The sequence below is a fragment of the Rutilus rutilus genome, assembly GCF_951802725.1.
Source record: "Rutilus rutilus genome assembly, chromosome: 6".
In the NCBI taxonomy this organism is placed as follows: Eukaryota; Metazoa; Chordata; class Actinopteri; order Cypriniformes; family Leuciscidae; genus Rutilus; species Rutilus rutilus.
The window spans coordinates 30,379,974-30,400,623 of record NC_140214.1 but is presented as its reverse complement, the minus strand read 5'-3'; positions in this window follow the sequence as shown (position 1 = coordinate 30,400,623).

Sequence of the window (20,650 nt, the reverse complement as noted above, 5' to 3'; positions counted from 1 at the left end):
AGGGAACGAGGGTTACATACGTAACCGAGACGTTATACAATTTAATGTTAAAATCTGTCCTACTTCCTTCTAGTCCATAAGTCCTACCTAAGTCTATTCAATTAATTGCATTTAACTTACAATACATTTTTATTTAATTGCCATTTACAGTCATTTATTTGTCCAAAAATTTTACTTTCAGTTCACACTTTAAAAGTATATTAGTTCCATAAAAATGAACAAGTATGCTAAAGTGTACTTCTTTTTCACAAGGGCAGTTCTCGATAAAGGCATACAAATGTATTCAGATTCAGATATTTGGCAGATAAAAGCAAGATGACAAATGTATGTATGAATGTATCATGACCGCAGTATGATTTATGAGCAGTTTGGTCGCTGATAAATTACTCAAAGCAAAGGCATTTCAGAATATGGTGTATTGAATTACATGAGAGTATGTAAACAAACCGCTCAATCCTGTGATTACATGAAACTCAGACCAGTGTTCAGAAGCACAGTGTCGTATGTGAGGCGTCTTTCTGTATTTTCAGAATGAGTTACCACAACAAATGACACTAGACACACCATTTTCAGAGACCAATCAAGGCTGATGTCAGCTGGGACTATACCGGTTAAGCACTGCTTACTGATTCAGCTTTTTTACTCCTAACTATCTCTATAATTTATTTCAATATAAATGAAGGTGACTTGACTTGACTTGACTGGTGGCCGAGTCGCACCGTGATATTCTATCGCCTTCTATTGCAAGAGTCCCCCATGGTGTTGGCAAATAGGTGCCCTTAGAAGATGGGGCTCTAAGAAAGCATCCTTTCTCAGCATTCTTCATCGCCGCAAGGTTGAGCCCCAGGTAGTGCTCCTGGAACACCAAGGTGGACATTACCCAACCAAATGCTTGCACCATGACCTTTGACGCACATAGCCAAAACTGGTCACCTAGTGCAGTGCTGGGTTGGAACTACCCTTGTACATGTCTGTGGCATATAGGGCGGAGTTAGCCTGTCCATCAGCGCTGTAAGCTCTTGCTGTCATGGATGACGTGAACTTACATGCTTTGGATGGAAATCTCTGACAGTTTCTCCAGGTGGCGGGTTCTCGCAGGCACAAGGGCATCGCAATTGCCCGCTCAACATGGGAACTTTGGAGTAGCTGAGGGTAGTGAGGGGAAGTACATCGTAAGTAAATTCATATTACTTCTGAAATTTGGTTGAAGTGTACTGCCAAATGTACTAATACACATTTTTGGTAAAATATACTTTAATGTAATATCTACTGAAACTTGTATGTTGTGTATTTAAATATATTTGTAATTGCACATTTGTAATGATGAAGTTGCAATTTATTACATTTTAAATATATTAACTATAAATGTTATATCAAATATAAAATGTGTATTTTACATGCTTTAGTTTGTTAGTCAATACATCTGAAAAAGTGTACTTCTTTAAAGCATAAAAAAATATATATTATTATAGCTTAATTATTTAAAATATACTTGAAGGAAAACTTCTAAAGTCCCTGTAAAGTCAAAATTAAGTATGTGTTCTGAGTTTGTCACACCACAGAAAAATGTGTTATTAGCCACCCAGCCAAATTTGAATGATAAAAAAAGCAGCCAAGTAAATCAAATAAGCTATCAAAATCTTGAAAACATTAGCAGTAGTCTCTGCTCTCAAAGGCTGGGGGCGTGTCCACTGGCTGCGCTGAAACCATGCCCACTCGCGGGAAAGTTGACTCACGGGCACGCACTGATGGCACCAGTTGTCGGCGCGACGGGAGGATGAAGGCCTAGGCGGGAGATTGTCGGTTCTGCCCCATTCACCAGTGACAGCGGATTATCACTGAATCCCAGTTGTCTCCAACGAAAGTTTATAAAACTATCCCTTGTAAAATGATCAATACAGAGGCGGGTTTTGGCGGTGATCCTCAGCTCTCCATCAAGGTGGCTCTTCACAAAATTAATCCACCTCTTCTTGATGTGATCGTTTTTCGGAAATTTAAATAAGGACACCGATCTGTTTTGTACGTGATCGCATCTAGGTAGTACGCATTTCCGTGACGAAGGCATAGCTAGCTAGCAAACTGTAGGCTGTAGTAACTAATAGTACTGACAGTAACTCGCGACTGAGCGGCAAACTGATGTGAATGTGCTCTATTTACATTGTTAGGGGAGGGGCCAGCCTCAGTGGCTCCAGTGCGTCATCAAGTAGGGGCGTGTCCAGGAGCTCAGGGGCTCCAGTGCATCATCGAGCCCCCGTTTTAGCCCTGCCCAAAGAATACGGAACACAGCAATGGTGAAAAACTGTTTAACGGTCTAACTCCACAATTCAGTACTTCACAGTCTTTGTAATATGTTTTAGCAATACATTTCTAACATTTATAAAAAAAAAAATTGAATTGCCTTTACAGGGAATTAAAATTATTGCACTTAAGTGTACTTAAGTGTGTTAAACATAGTTATGAAAGTGTACTTTTCTTAAGGTCATATGAGTGGCATTTTATTTCATTAATATTATGTTATATGGAAAAAATGCCCTTGTTAAAAAGAAATGTGCTGTTGGATATGCACTATTAATTGTATTGAATATGCACTAAAATAAGTATATATAAAACAAAAAAAGTCGACTTGCAGACAACATAATATTAATGAAAAATTAAAACGTTATCAGCAATATGGCAGAAAACTACATTTCTTGTCTATTACCACTCACTGCTACTTATACCAACAACAGAAATGAGTGCAGTTACAATAGCTAAATATGTGGGAGAGCGTTACTAGTGTGACGGTATTGTATTGCAATAGGTAGCACTTCAAAGTCAATTCTAAATTAAAACTAGTTAGCACATAAATTGTAATTGAAAGGGTTTAATGGCAATATATGGTTATGGTTACATTTAAAGCAGAACTTGGTAACTTTTTTAACTTAATAAAACTGTCTAGAAATCATTTGGATGGTTAAACAACCTGTTCTGGTGATATTGGTGACTTTCCCCGCTCCCCCCAGCGTTCCCAGGCGGAAAACCAACCTTGCAACTTGGGCACTACCGTCCCGGCAAGATAGAAATTGGAAGTCTTGTGAGAAGCGAGAACGAGCGCGAAACACGAATTGCTTTACGGCAATTCGACATAAACACACACGCATGTATGATGTGTTACCAGATTACCCACCTCGGTAGACATAGCTCCGTTGGCTTGCTCCGATCAAAACAAACGCACATGAGCAGCGGTAGAGAGGGGGAGAAGGCTGCCGCAAGTGAGTTTTTTACGACCGTCTTGTGAAATATACGCCCCACAGCTGTAGGGGGAGCTCGTGGGGAAAACATGCGACAACAAAAGGGAAAATCAGCGAAGAAGTGACTAGAGTTCGCTAGAGTTGCCGAGTTCTGCTTTAAAATAGTTACATGAGATGATAAAACCTTTATCCATTATACCATTAATTGTACCTAGCATATACTGTATGTTAAATGTTACCTGAGGGATAGAGAGAGAGAGAGGCATCAGAAAAGAGAAGAGAGAAAAGGCCAGAGCAAAGAAGAGCCAGTGAAAAGAAGACAAAGAAGCAAATGTCTTTGATTATTTTCAACCTTACCAGAACCTATGCATGTTGAATCCAGTCGTCTTCCTATGGCATAGCGACGGCGACGGCTGACCCAGGGGTTATGCTTATATTGTGGCACTGCTGGGCATATGATTAGTTCATGCCCAATTTGTCCTCCACGTCATCTGGTGAGTTTTGTCAAAACTCCATGTGTTAGTTCTACTCCACTTACTTCCAAAGTGCTCATTACTGTCTTCAGTGTATCTATTTCAGTTACCGCTCTTATTTACTCTGGGTCTGCTGGAAACTTTATCTCCGGGGACCCCCATACACAAAAGAATTATATTTGAAATATATTTTCTGGATATGTTTTGGAATATATGCAAATATTTGAAATTGGCCCAATAAATATATTTCATACTTATATTTCATATATTTTTGTTATATTTCAGAATATATTTCAATGTATTTGGAATATATGCCACATATATTTTTGACACTTTTGGGGACCCGTACAGAAAAAAATACATTGAAATATATTCTGAAATATAACAAAAATATATGAAATATAAGTATGAAATATATTTATTGGGCCAATTTCAAATATGTGCATATATTCCAAAACATATCCAGAAAATATATTTCTTTTGTGTATGGGCCTCTTCCGTCAACTCAACCTCCAAAAGACCTTCAACGAGAGGAGTTCCCAAGCCCTTTTCATAACTGGCAAACCCTTAAACCAGGGAAGTTTGAAGTGGGGAGATGACTGTTTTCACTCCTGTTTTCCAGAACTGCCTTTGAAACACTCCTGTCCAGTTCAACCTGTTCCTGTGAACTCCACAACCATTGAAGGCCCTCTCAAGAAGCAGTCAGTGGAGATTCCTGAGTGTTATTCCCACTTCAGTGATGTGTTCTGTCCCAAGAAAGCTTCCCAACTTCCACCTCACAGACCATGGGACTGTGCTATCGATCTCATTCCACTAAGTCAGTGCCCAGAGGAAGAATTTACCCACTGTCCATTCCTGACCAGAAGGCCACCCAGGAAGCTTTCCAACAGGGCTACATTCGACCATCCACATCCTCTGCTGCATCCAGTTTTTTCTTTGTGGCTAAGAAGGACAGAGTCTTGTGGCCCTGTATTGATTATCGTTCCCTAAACAAGATCACAATAAAGTTCAGATAACCCCTTCCTCTCGTTTCTGCAGCCCTTGAACACCTCAGAGGAGCCACCATCTTCATTAAGCTGGACCTCCGTAGCGCTTATCTGATCAGATTTTGCAATGGAGATAAGTGGAAAACAGCCTTTGTGACCCCTACAGGCCACTTTGAGTATTGCGTTATACCATTTACTCAACGTGTTGACCTGCATATTGAAGCAGGACAATATATGGTTAGGGTTATGGTTATATTTCAGTAGCATTACCAGTCCATTAACATCCCTACTCCGAGGTAAGCCCAAGTCTCTGTCCTGGTCCACTCGATGCCACAAAGACCTTCGAGCAGTTGAAACAAGCTTTCTTTCAATCCTGACTCACCCTGACAAGCCATTCACAGTGGAGGTTGATGCTTTAACCACAGGGGTAGGAGCAGTATTGTCTCAGCAGCAGGGGACGCCTTCAAAACTCCATCCATATGCCTTCTTCTCCCATAAGTTAACCCCGGCGGAGAACTATGACATCGACAATCGAGAACTTCTTGCCATCAAACTTGCACTCGAAGAATGGAGACACTGGCTTGAGGGAGCACAACACCCCTTCACGGTATTGACTGACCATAAGAACCTCCAATATCTTCAGGAAGCCAAACATCTTAACCCACGTCAAACTTGATGGGCTCTCTTTTATACTAGTTTCAATTTCCAAATTTCCTATCATCCAGGTGACAAGAATGGAAGAGCCAATGCACTATCCCGAATTCATGCACTTGAAGATTCTCCTGAATCTCCCAAGCCCATTCTGAATCCTGAGGTAATCACGATTCCTATCTAGTGGTCTCTAGACAAAAACCCAGCCAGTGTCTTGGAAGATCATCCTCCGGCGTGCCCACCAGGTCGTCAACATATTCCTCAAAATCAACGCTACAACCTCATCCACTCCACACATTCTTCAGTGGGCACTGGACACAGGCCACTGCCAATCAAAGCCTCTCGCTCTCGCTACTACAAGATCACTTCTTGTGTATGTATGTATCCAGTATGGCCAGAGATGTCAGAAGATTTGTGAGGGGGTGTATAGATTGCACTATTTCCAAATCACCTCACCAGCTACCCACAGGCAAACTCCTTCCGCAGCCCGTTCCCAGTCACATCCAGGGGTGCATTCTATGACTTACCTGCCATCATCCAACGGAAACACTAGAATGTTCATTGTGGTTGATCGCTTTCCAAATCTTGCCGGTTAATTCCCTTCAAGGGATTGCCCATTTCCATGGAAACAGCTATTGTTCAATCACGTCCTTCATCACTATGGTCTTCCAAAAGACATAGCGTCAGATCGTGGACCCCAGTTCATCTCTAAAGTCTGGAAGGCCTTCTTAAAGCTCCTAGATGTGATCGTAAGTCTGTCATCGGGCTACCATCCAAACCAGCGGGCAATCCTTTTCGTCTAGGCAATCATGTGATTCCTCCGTACCTTCTGTCAGAGCCACCAGAACTTTTGGAGCCAGTTTTTAGGAGGGGCAGAGTGAGTCAGAGGAGCACCGGCCTGACTCCATTCCAGTGCATACTTGGATACCAACTGCCCCTGTTCCCATGGTCTGGGAAACCCTCCAACATCCTCCAACGTGGGCGGTTGTCTGGGTACTGTCAGGGATCCGCCAGGCTCCACCTTCACTTCCTCACAACGCACACTCTCACGGAGAACTGATTACAACCACTTGTCACCAATCACCACACTCCTCAGCACCCTAGCACCCTGCTGCCATTTTGCCACAAAATGTTATTATTTATCGAAGTTATCTATTGTTACTATTAGTTCTACCAGAAAGACTCGGGAGATAAAATGATATAACAAGAGTAAATTTATTAATAGCTCAGCAAGCATAGTCTTTGGCGTAGGCCCCGTCCTTAGCAAGCAATGCGAGGGTAACGGAATCTGCAAATCCCGCCTGAAGATGAAGGCAGGGGCGCAGCCGACCCCCTGGAGGTAAAGGAAGGGACCATCCTGGTGGTGGTGGGGAGGATGGAGGGAAAGGACCATCTTGGAGGTGGTTGGGGAGGATGGAGGTAATTGGCGCCGTCAGTATCTGCGAACTCAGACGGATGTAAGTACCATTCTTTTATACTGAGAGTGTTAACACATGATTGGTTAGAAGTGAGTTAATTCATAACGCGCTGATTGAGTCTTCCTGGCAGAACTTAACGCTAAGCTTACATGGATGGGGCCGATCCGATCCAGTATCGGTATCGGGACCGATACCAGCGTAATTCACGTATCGGATTTTCCCGATCCAACCTGCGGAGATATCCGATATCCATGAGTCATGTCTGTGCTCGCTTTAACGTCTGCTGAAATGACTCCAAAAGTGATTCCCGCTGGCTAGTCTGCTAGCTGGCTGCAAACTGTGGAATGGATTTCCTGAACGGAGGCGCGGCTCAATGAGACACAGAGTTATGAGACACGCTCCCGCTCAGGAAATCCATTCAACGGCTAGCCAACAACGTCCGCTGTGTGGAAATACTTCACACAGACTGAAAACACCGCAGAGCAAGACAGCAAAATGCAATGTTTGCAAAGGTGTAATTCAGAGTCCTTTGAAGCTCCCTCGCGTCATACAACACAACGAACGCAATCAAACATTTAAAAAAGCACCACGTTACTGCAGGCACGGCGTTATGGGTGGGCCTGATGGGCCTAGGCCCACCCACTTTTCAACAGGCCCACCCAAAACTTTTCATCTTAAAAAAAAAGGTTTAATATATTCTAATTTTGTCAAGAACTATACAGATAATTTGTGCTAAAATAGTCTAAATGTTTAGTTTTAAAAACAATTTTAAAAAGCTGGTTATGTCTATTTTGATGTTTCTGCGCAAATTCAGCAGACAGTGGTTCGGGTTTGTTCCGATCAGAACTCGTGAGTGGAGAGCGCATTTCTGAATATTCAGCTCTTCTCGCTCATTCTGCAGGGCCGCTCGCTCAACCCAGATGTCCTGTTGCCTGGTTCGAAAATATGTGGAATAGGGCTGCCTCCGACTTAAATTTTTTAGTGGACTAGTCATTGTTCATTTAAGCCATTCGTGGACAAATCGCCCCTGTATATTATTTTAATTATGCTACTTAAATAGGCTATATAGCCTACACAGGATAATGATAGTTTACGTCAAGCGCACGACCGCACGCTTGCTAGCCACAAAGAACCGGTAAAAGTCATGATTATGAATGTGTCTAAAATAGCAAGGAGACATTTAATTATTTATTAATAAACTGGTGTTTTATGTGTCGCTGCAAAGATGAAGTTGTCGACGCTGACTCGCCATGAACGCGAGAAAAATGCACATTTCATATGGATTTCATAATCAGAGAGCCTATTTCTTTTGGTTTTTAATATTTTCGTTTAAAAGTAGACATTTCAAGCTTTCTATAATAGATAGCCTATATTTCTGAAATCTGTGAGGCACAAGCTGAGTTTCGGCGCCCTTCGGTTCACGTGCAATGCAAGTGATCATGCCGGCGCCTTATTACATTGTCTGCTATATATTTTTCTTCTTATTAATTAAATACAGGCAATTGATTGGTAAAACATTGATCAAAATGAAGATACAATTTATACAAAACGAAAATCTTTTAAAAAGAGTCTTTCTACTAAACAAAACTCAATGAAGTGGTCAAAATCATGTCTTACATGTCATGTCTCCAGACATATTTGCGCATCTCATGATGTATCATATTTACATTTACATTTACATTTATTCATTTAGCTGACGCTTTTATCCAAAGCGACTTACAATTGCTATATATGTCAGAGGTCGCACGCCTCTGGAGCAACTAGGGGTTAAGTGTCTTGCTCAGGGACACATTGGTGTCTCACAGTGGATTCGAACCCGGGTCTCTCACACCAAAGGCATGTGTCTTATCCATTGCGCCACACCACCCCTGGCCCATCATATCTTTCTCGGCGACCAGCGCCGTTGCTAGGATGGCGCCAGCGCCTCTGCCTCGCGAGTGGATTATAGCCCTGAAGACAATGGTACCTTTAGTGGTAGTATACCTTTAGTTAAGTTATACCTCAAGACTCAAGAGTCTTCGTAGTGCACTACGAGACAACGCCAGGTTTGATGCGTAATGGAGATTACAAAGCGCTCTTCTTTGGTCAGAACCATGGAGAGCGATCGCGGATAGGTCCGTCCTATGCACCGATACTTTTTACAATGCAACAAAATATTTAAAGAGCATCAAGCTATTAAAATCTATATTATACGAACAGATAATTTAACAGTATATTAGTCAGTAATTTTTATTAGGTTAAACAGTGATTGGATAACGTTTTTACCGGTAATTTAAGGCCCACCCACAATTGGTCTGGCCCATCCAAAACTGAAATCCTGGCGGCGTGCCTGCGTTACTGTGCGTTCACACCAAACGCGAATAGCGCGTCAAATTCGCGTCTACCGCGTCTAGTTGGACGTTTGAATATTTTGAATCCATTCGCGCGTCCAGAGAAAAATTTACGTGCATAAAAAGCAAAAGTTTGAAACGAAATCGACGCGCGTCTGAGGCAAAATCCGCTTGTCTGTTTGCACGATGCTGATGTTGATCGAGCATTTACTGCATCGGAGCGAGGATCACCCTTCAGATAGTGTGTGTGTAAGATTTTTACACTTGCACTTTTCTTATATTTCAAGATGCAAGTATTTGACATTTTGGTAATGTAATAAATATTGACATGACAATCAATTTGAAACCCCAGTTGCATATTTGTTTTCAGAATGGGATTTCCTGTTTTTCTGACTTCCTTTTCTGACCTTATAACTTACTTACCTCAAGTTGCCTTTTAGGACATACATGCATGCATACATAGGCTACGTAGCGTACATAACATATCATTACTTGCCTGTTGAGAGAAGTTTATTTCAGCATCATATAAAATAAACAATAATGATAATAATAATATTAAAGCAAACACAGCTCTGGTATCGGAATAGTATCGGTATCGGCCGATATCAAAATTCAGGTATCGGGATTGGATCGGAAGTGAAAAAATGTGGATCGGTGCATCCCTAGTTACTATTATTTATTGTAGTTATCTATTGTTACTAAGCCATGGCGTAACCCTACAGTTCTGGCAGTTTTGCACAGTTTTAGTGTGCTTTGTAATGCAGTAAATCACAAATTATAATTGATAAACTAAAAATATTTCACTATAAATACATTTTGTTTCATTTAAAATTTAAGAATTGAAGTTCAGTGCATTTCATGCAAATAACCCAATGATCATTGATTTAAGTGAGAACATCTTAAATCTGATCAAATATTCTTAGCATTCGTTCCAATATACAAAAAAACACAAAAAACAAAAAAAACACTTGCATGCTCAAAGATGACCCGCTTGATTCAAATCTTGAAACGACTTCCATTTTCATAATGCGTAAGACACACAGATTTAGTATTAAAATCACATCACATCTAATCTGTTTTCTTGCATTCAATTTGTGTACTCTCCTTCAAGACAAGCTCCTTAGCTCAAACATGCTCCACCTCACTGATTACTATTGAGCGGATTAGGATTAGAAAGCAGCGCTACTTTTTTAATGATATTGTGAATTATGTTCCTGTTTGGCAGCATAATGCAATCTGCTGAGAGAAGATCTTGGTGAAGTCATAGATATTGTCCATATTAATGTGTGTTCAGACACTAAACACAAAACATCTACAATATAAATGTCATCAAAATGATAAACAATGGACATTTTTATATATTTTTTCTTTTTTTTTCTGAACACAAGCTGTATTAAGGACATCTCTCTCTATCACCCAAGAGTTAAGAAGTTTTAAACTGCTTTGCAGTATTTATCTGTATCTGATAGAGTGGTGAAGGACAATTTCAGGGAAATTAAATTAGTGTGCCCTTTTGAGCCCCTAAGTCTATGCTTGGGTTCAGTGTCTGATCCTAAGACTTGATTTCCCCTGACAACACAGTACTTCATATTGTGCATCTCGTACAATCCTTAATCTTAAAGTTTATGATGCTTTGTTTGTTTTTTTTGCATTTTTATGCATTTTGTTGCTTCAGACACTATTGGGTGTGTACAAAAATAGCAGTGTTGCTTTGCTTTGCTTTAATTAATTCACTATCTATCAACATCATCTTGGTATTATTCAATTTAATTAATTATTTTCTGACACAAGGCTCATGTTATTCATTTCAATAATTTGAATAATTCACATTCAGTGGCTCAGGTAGTTATTGCATGCATCCTTCACAATAAGGTTTTCATGTCTGCTGTATTTTCATGAATAGTTATGGGGAATGGTTCAGATGAGGGGGCTTTAGTAATGAGAGCAATAAGCTGAAGATTCACGTCTTCTCGGCACTCTCAAAATAACCCCTCATAAAAATTACTGTTTTCAGCATGCTAAAATCTTACTTGGGGAAATCGGATTGTAACAACATTTAAAATCACAATTAAATATTAATTGAAAGCATCAGTGAATTCAGCAGTAATTCATTGACCAATGAATCCATCACATTCTTCATGTCCCTTACCTCACAGTATACTGCTTCGAAAAATGTAATATTTGTGTTGCTAGGGAAACAATGTAGTTATGGCCATTTACCCTAATAATGTATTATTTATTTATTATTTATTACTTAATAATTTACCTGGTTACACTTTTTTTCAACTTTAGACATTATACTTACTATTTTAGACATTGCTACTAACTTTGCAACTGTCAACTAACTCTCATTAATTTGCATTTACATGTCAACTACCTGTTATTAGAGTATTAGTAGACTGTTAGGGTTCGAGTTAGTAGAATAAGCTGACGTACTTGCAAAGTTACTCATAGTCAGAAGAATGTCTGTTGAGGGATCATCAAAATAAAGTGTTAGCAGATTTCAAGCAGACAGCCCATTAATATGACTGGTAATGACTTGTTATTACTTAGAGTGTCTAAAATAGACTATCAAAAATTAGTTACCATTTACCTTAAATGCAAAAATAGTGCTGCTGCTGAATAGAAGCTGATGGTAAATCCAAAAAAAAAAAACATTTTTTTAACCATTAATAATATATATGTAGCATGTCATGTCAGCAGGTTGTGTAAACACTCAAAGAGGAAGATGAGAGAAACAAGTCATCTTTAATAATCCAACACTTTAATAAAAGTCCAACACAGAGTTAAATGATCCAACACAACCATAGTATAGACAAAACCAGACAAAGACACACACACAGAACTGAACTTAAATAGTGAGAGGATAAAGAGATGATTGATAGGTGTACAGCTGAAACTTATGAGTGTCCATGACAACAAACTAACTAAGGAAGAACGGTACTGATTGAAAACAAGAGTTCATGTGGTGTGAGAGTGTGACATAGTAATTGAAGTCATCAATATTTTTCATTCATTTTCCTGGAAGAGAAAGCCTGTAAATTATAAAGGCACACAGTATAGTTGTTAGCATTGGATGTGCCCTGAATGACAAACACAGTCACAAATGGAATTGATCTGACACTCAACAAACGCGACACTGACATTGCATTTAAAAGCAATCAATGCAATTTTCATTTACTACAAAGTTATATTTGTGTGCATTTGGCCCCAGTCTCTCAGGGTTTGTCCATCACTGTTAGCCTTGAGTCAGCTAGAGAAAGGTGGAGTGCTGAGCAATCTCATTCAATGCCGGCGGCGGGGCCTGGGTGAATTGCATGCTGGGCCTGGGAGGATAGAAACAGGCCATTTCTGCACATTCACTCTCATTTTCTCTACATAAAAAAACTTTTCCAATAGCACCTCATTTTATGATGAAACTTTGAAAGTCATTTTAAGAAGCAGAGCTACTTTTAAAAATAAACAAACCAATATAGGGTGAATTCAGGTAAATTGGGTCACTTTTTGACAGTGGCCTCAATTCACTTTCACAGACCACCCATAGTCTGTTCACAGACAGTCTGATGCATATTTCTCACAAAACTGGAAGCTTTAATCTGCATAAGATGCTGTTCTGGTCTAGAATAAGGTGCAGTGAGACCCAGGCCTCATGCTGTCTAGTGAAATTTCCACCCTATACGTTACATGTGGTAAATTGAGAACAATTCTGCATGATTTATCATATTGTAAAACATGTAACTCCTCCGGTTAGCACTGCTCTGAGCAGGATTCAAACTGCCGTTTCCAGCATGGGAGGTGGGTGTGATAACAAGGATGTTAAACACCACAGCCTCTGGCGTTAGTCTCTAGTGCGCCTCTCGGGCCAGGGGAGTGAGGTTTACTCTCACAACTCTTTCTAGCTTGCATCCGTTACACTCACTGCCCTAAACCTCACTCCCATCCGGGTCACGGCTCCAATGTAACCCCTCCAGTTCTACTCGCGCTGCTCCGAGCGGAATTCGAACTGACGTTTCCGGCATGGGAGGCAGACGTGCTAATAAGGACGCTAAACACGGCAGCCTCTAGTGTCAGTCACATGTGCTTTTAGTTTCTGTCTCTAGCATGATGTGCATTCAATTTTTAAAGCCAGTTTTCTAGACAGGGAGAGAACAAATGTCTACACTTTAATCAATGCAGGACAGATGCAACTCTAAGTAACTGTATATTTATCTAACATACATATAAAAATAAAGCTTAGAAATTCAGGAATCCTATAAAACAATTGAAGGAAAAACTATGAAATGTGACTTTTCGTTTTATTTTTTACTATTTCTTGGGAGCAGGGACAAACACCTCACAACTTCCCATTATATATATATATATATTTAAAATAGCACAATTGAATTATTCAGAAATAACCACTAGACTGCTCTTAACAAGTAATATTTGATTTTCTCTTTAATTTATCAAAATTATGATTCACTGTACCCCTAAAACCATCTGTCCTCGCTCCAAACTTAACTCAGTTATTCATATAGAATAATATGTATACACAAATGTGTATCGTTTAAAGACTTCTCTATCTATGCTGAAGATAAACGTCTTCTCTGCACTCTGAAAATAACCCGTCATAAAAATGATTGATTTGTGTTGCTAGGGAAACAATGTAGTTATGGCCATTTACCCTAATAATGTATTCCTTATTATTTATTTCTTATTTATTACTTCATAATTTACCTGATTACACTTTATTTCAACTTTAGACATTATACTTAGACATTGCTGCCAACTTTGCAACTGTCAACTAACTCTCATTAATTTGCATTTACATGTCAACTACCTGTTATTAGAGTATTAGTAGACTGTTAGGTTAGGGTTCGGGTTAGTAGAATAAACTGACATGCATTTGCAAAGTTACTCATAGTCAGTTGAATGTCTGTTGAGGGATCATCAAAATAAAGTGTTAGCAGATTTCAAGCAGACAGCCCATTAATATGACTGGTAATGACTGTTATTACTTAGAGCGTCTAAAGTAGACCATCAAAAATGAGTTACCATTTACCTTAAATGCAAAAATAGTGCTGCTGGAAAAGTAGATATGTGAATCTAAACTAGAACATATGCAGGAGCAGTTGGTGTAATTTCTGTTTGTCCACTCACTCGACTGTGTATAATTGTGCAACTTATTATAGAGGCTGAAGGTAAATCCAAAAACCATAACAGTAATAAATTCAGCAGTATAGCTGAAATGGCAAAAAAAAATACAAATCATTCTGAATATTCTGAATAATAAATTGGGTCACTTTTTGACAGTGGCCTAAATTCACTTTCACAGACCACACATAGTCTGTTCACAGACAGTCTGATGCATATTTCTCATAAAACAGGAAGCTCTAATCTGCATAAGATGCTGTTGTGGTCTAGAATAATGTGCAGTGAGACCCAGGCCTCATGCTAATAAGGACGCTAAACACGGCAGCCTCTAGCGTCAGTCACATGTGCTTTTAGTTTCTGTCTCTAGCATGATGTGCATTCAATTTTTAAAGCCAGTTTTCTAGGCAGGGAGAGAACAAATGTCTATGCTTTAATCAATGCAGGACAGATGCAACTCTAAGTAACTGTATATTTATCTAACATATAAAAATAAAGCTTAGAAATTCAGGAATACTATAAAAACATTGAAGGAAAAACTATGAAATATGAATTTTTGTTTTATTTTTTACTAATTCTTGGGAGCAGGGACAAACACCTCACAACTTCCCATTATTATTTTTTATTTATTTTTAAATAGCACAATTAAATTATTCAGAAATAACCAATAGACTGCTCTTAACAAGTAACATGTAATTTGATTTTCTTTAATTTATCAAAATTATGATTCACTGTACCCCTAAAACCATCTGTCCTCGCTCCAAACTTAACTCAGTTCTTCATATAGAATAATATGTAAACAAATATGCATCATTTAAAGACTTCTCTTTATCCTGCAGCTACTCTTTCTGTATTTTTTCTGTATTCTGTAAGTTATATATATATGTTTTAAAATAATTATAATTTTGAACCTTTGTGGGTATATTTTTAAATATGCATTTCCCCCTTAATACTTTTCCCAATTTAAAGGTCCTGTTAAATGCAACACCAGAAAAAAAAACGAAAAAAAAAAAACGAATGGCTCCTGTTTTTAATACATGCAACATGCAAAAGATTTAACACTGATTGACAGACCATTTGAAACCATCCTGTAGTTTCAATTCATTAATTTAGATAACTGCTAGATTTCATAATATGTGACCATTTTTTTTTACTGATATTGAGTGATTGTCACAACTCGGTAGCGATAATAACACACACGACAAGGAAGATGAAAGTCTTTAATTCACAGGTAATCCAGACAGTGACTGCAGGGGCAACACAACCAACCATAGACAATACCCGACAACCAAAGAATGAAACACAAGAACTTATATACACAGGATAGTGAGAGGAACACAGCTGAAGGAGATTATGAAATCAAATTAGTAATTAAGACAACAAACAAGGCAGGGAGAAACAGTGCAAACAAAGTAAGAATAACTAGCTGAATCTGTGACAGTGATCACAGTGATTTTTTTTAGTTCATATCCAACGGTTAGATTAAAGGGATAGTTCGGCCAAAAATGATATTTAACCCATGATTTACTCACCCTCAAGCCGTTCGAGATGTATATGTCAATCTTTTTTCAGATGAACACATTTTCAGTTATTTTAGAAAATGTCTTAGATCTTTCAGTGGTTATAATGTGAAGCTATGGGGTCCACTCCTTCAAGTCCCAAAATGTGCATGCATCCTTCACAAAAGTAATCCCTCCGGCTCCAGGGGGATAAACGAAGGCCTTCTGAGGGTAATCCGTGCGGTTTTGTCGTAAAAATATACATATTTAAAACTTTATAAACGAAAATAACTGGCTTCCGGTAGCGGTCGACGCGCGTTCACGGAGATGGATGCTGGCGTATGACGTAGGACGTAAAGTAGGAAGCGTCGTGACGTAGAACGAACGTAGAGTTTTGTTTTGCTCTGCTCTCTGGCTGCGCTGTCACGTTTGTTCTATGTCACGACGCTTCCTACGCTACGTCCTACGTCATACGCCGGCATCCATCTCCGTGAACGCGCGTCGACCGCTACCGGAAGCCAGTTATTTTCGTTTATAAAGTTTTAAATATGTATATTTTTACGACAAAACCGCACGGATTACCCTCAGAAGGCCTTCGTTTATCCCCCTGGAGCCGGATGGATTACTTTTGTGAAGGATGCATGCACATTTTGGGACTTGAAAGAGGTGGACCCCATAGCTTCACATTATAACCACTGAAAGATCTAAGACATTTTCCAAAATAACTGAAAATGTGTTCGTCTGAAAAAAGATTGACATATACATCTCGAACGGCTTGAGGGTGAGTAAATCATGGGTTAAATATCATTTTTGGCTGAACTATCCCTTTAATTTCTTCACATCCCTAATGTAAAACATTGCATACTGATCACCTGATTGCTTCTTTTCCACATTTTCCGGATGTGCGTTTAAATTTTCATCACCCAGTGTGCATGACTTGCATCATCAGCAGTAAATCTCTCATTTAAACAGGTCAAAACTGCTCCTCCATTCAACAACATAGGGCATGAACATATTATATAAAATGTGTTCAATAAATAATATTTTTCCCCAAATGTTATATTTATAAAGGCCTTCCCCTTTGCACAGATGTAGAGATGCATCAACATATAAACAATGTTTAATTTAGAACACTTAAAAATGTTTTCAAACAGACGTGCCCTGTCAGTAGCTGAGTAGAAAACGTATGCCAGTCTGTCAAGAGCCGAACATGAGGCGGTAACAAGCGTTTGTGCCCCCTGAGGCACTGCTGAGCTGGAAGACCAACACCTAGTCTATTCCGCAGTTTCTCCAAAGCAGCACCTGCCTCACGTGTGGAGAAGCATGTGTTTCATATCATGTTGAACACTGAATATCAGTAGACTAGTTCTGCTGTCGCATTTGCAAAATTTTGGTGAATTTACACAAACAAAAATGTTCATTGTCTTTTGTCAATGGTGTAGTAAATCGATGTATGAAGTACAGCTCACGCAGAATGTGTTTCTGTTGTTCAACATAGTGAATCCACGCGACCAACTTCAACCTGCTGCAAAATCTGAAATTCGCAATCACATGGATTCCAATGGAAACAACAGCTATATATGTGACAGACAGGATAGGTAACAATGTAGAATACATAAAAATAACAACCTTGGTTGTTCAGCAAGAATTGTTACGTCTAAAATCTGACACAAAAATATAAAGTTTTTTTTAAGTTTCTAAAAAATGTTAGGAATGCAGATCATATCATATTGGTTTTCTAGCAATATTAGTGATTTGTAAATGTATCTATATTTGTCAATATTGGTTATTTCAATGTTCATGCTCATTTCTTCTTTTACATTTACTGTACATTATCATGCCTGTCATATTACATTTAGCCTACTTATTTTTAAAATGCATTACTTACTGTACACTATTCTTACTGTTCATTATTTCACGATGCCTAGTCTTGGAAAACAACTGGTTTACATTTTTAGCGTTTTATTTTGAATTAATGTTTAATATCAGCCATTTTTTTCACATGAAAATAATTATCGGAAGTGCTAGAAAATGTGAGAAGCTTCCCATGTAATTGCCCTTCTTGATGTTAGAGTGTTGTAGCTGGAATAAAAAAAAAAATAAAGGTTCCCTTTCAGTTGGTCACGTTCGACGTTCGTCTCCGTTCCCTCCTTTAGGGAACGAGGGTTACACATGGAACAGAGACGTTCTTTATTGACATCAATGGTTCCATGAAGAACCTACAACATCCATGGAACCTTTCCATCACAAAGGTTCTTTATAGTGGAAAAAAGGTTGTTTAGATTATTAAATTGTTCTTTTCTACTTTCAGTTCTACTTTCTGGTCTATCCAATCACTATCTAATACTTGGAGTATAAAACATGTTACACATGTTTGAGTTCGCAGATGATGACGCAAACATTCACCTTCATCCTACCCACCACCACCAGGATGGTCCCTGTCCATTCCTCCCAGGGGGGTCGGCTGCGCCCCGCCTTCATCTTCAGGCAGGATGTACAGAGTCCGTTACCCTCCGAATGTGAACTACGGATGGGTCCTGCGCCAAAGAACTTCACCATCCAATATTTTTGTTTTCATTTTCTGCTCTATTAATGAATTAATGCCATTGTGATATCATCTCGCCTTCCGAGTCTTTCTGGTACAAATGTTCTTTGTGGAACCAAAAATGGTTCTTCTATGGCATCACTGTGAAAACCCCCTTTTTGGAACCTTTATTTTTAAGAGTATGTAGTCTGAGGTATCATTCATGTCTATACCAAAGTGGGTTTGTTCAAATCCCTAACCCTATAAGGAATTGTGAATGTGATGCTCACCTTAGAAAACACCATTAGATATTATCAGTTCAGTCTCTCTTCCTGTTACAGAAAAAGAAAGTCATACATTTAGAGTAGCCTGCACAGGAGTGAAAACTGGCGCTCAGCCGAAAATCTGGTGCACAGGAAGCTCAGCTTCACACAACCTGTTTTGCAGTCTTCCTGAGTATAGCAATTACCTTTCTGTAACGTGAGGCATGAGGCTTAATTGGTCCCATCCATCTTTTTTAGGAGCTGTCTACACCTGCATAAAGCTCTTTATCATGCAAGGTGTCATCAAATTCCACTTGTAGTTTTAGGCCTTACTGTTGGTTTTGCAACATAACCGCAAGCCTCCCTTAACGTCTGTCAATGCGTGTTGAGATTTGTTTTAGTCTGTTCTTCCCTATCGTGATATATACCTAAGTGAAACGGCTTCTCGAACAAGAAAAAAACGTAGGGCGGGACTTGATTTTGTTCATGGGGAATTGGTTGGATGGTTGTGGTTTGCTATTGGTCGATCTCATGTGAGTGACAGTAAACACTTCATCAGAGAAGAGATGTCGCTGCAAGAGCGAGGGGGAGTTATTTCGATTAAAGATTACAAGGACACATGGATAAAAAAATAATTATTTCATGGTGACTGAGGCAGTTTGCAGCCGTTCATCAGTTCTGACGAGTCTGAGCAAGTTTCACTGCCTCTCTAACAATCCTGAAATGGCCTTTGCTGGAGATTGCGCGGTTGTCGTACGGCACACATCAACGTGTCTTGGGTTTTGTCCAAGCAAGGATTCAGATTAATTAGCTCAGATATCATCAGTGCCTCCTCTCACTTCTTTTATGCATTTCCATTATGCTTTTGCCAGCTCTCACACTAATACATCAGCTCAGCGATAACTGTCCTTTCAATGGAGAGCTTTCATTACGCTGCTGTTGATTCTTCTCCGGACGGTTTTCAATTGCTTTTCTATTGACTGTGTTCACTCATGTTTATTCAGCTGTGGCACATCCTGAACACTGATAGGCACCCAAAGACACGATCAGTCTGGCTTTTGCCCCAGTCGGTCTATTGTGGATCAGCTTGTGTGTGAATAGCAGGAGCCTTGAGAAGAATGCTGGCCTGCACTGACACCAAGCAAGCTGGTGAATTTAATGATTTTCTGAAAAGAGAAAGAACGGTATTGTGGATAACCCATCACCAATTTGGAATTTACAGTTTTTCTCCATTGGTTTGGCTCATTTCTTAAAAAAGAAATTACATTCTCAAAACTCTAAGATCATTTGGCAAAACAGTCTTACAGTTCAGCACAACACTATAGCTCACTTGCAAAAGCTCATATCTCTCCCAAAACTGTTCACTCATGCTTCAAAACTAAATTCCTTTCCCATATAAAGAGTCAGTGCCACGAAAATGGCAAAGATCCTTCTCAATTGCTTTGGCTCATTTCTTGAAACAGACCGGACGTTCTCAACACTCCATGGTTCACCTGTAAAAGCTCATACCTCTCCCAAACCAGTTCACTAATGTGTCAAAACTAAATTTCCTTCTCATTTAAACAGTCAGTGCCCCCAAAATGCTTCATCCCTTTGGCATTGTGTAAGCACTGCAAGTCAAAATGTTTAGATGTTTTGTCACTATGGCAGAGGACCATTGAAATATCCCTCATGTCCACCTTTCAGTCTTAGCCCAGTCCTTCATTGACAATGGTTACTGTACTGTTTTTTGTCTAGCTAACAGAATACAATTGTGTATAAAACTGAAAAAAAGAAATAGGATTTTAGGGTAAGAGTAGCCTCCATGGTTTGACATCACACATTGCACTCATACTGCCAAGGAAATTGTAACCATTATCATTCATTCACATAAAGTAACTTCCATACATCAGAGTAAAAAGAAAACGTATACAGCATAATTTACTGTAATATAAACACACAAACATAAAACAATGAAAATTATATGCAGCCTGCAGTGCTGTGAATAAAGCTGGAGTTTCACAACTAACAGTTCTTCCTGGTCGCTGTCCTCACCCTCCCTCTCCTGGCCACCGTCCTCACCCTCCTGGCCATCCACACGCTGCTGTCTGTCTGGCCACAGATTCTCGTCCACATCACAGCGTATATTCTCCCTTGCGATGCAACG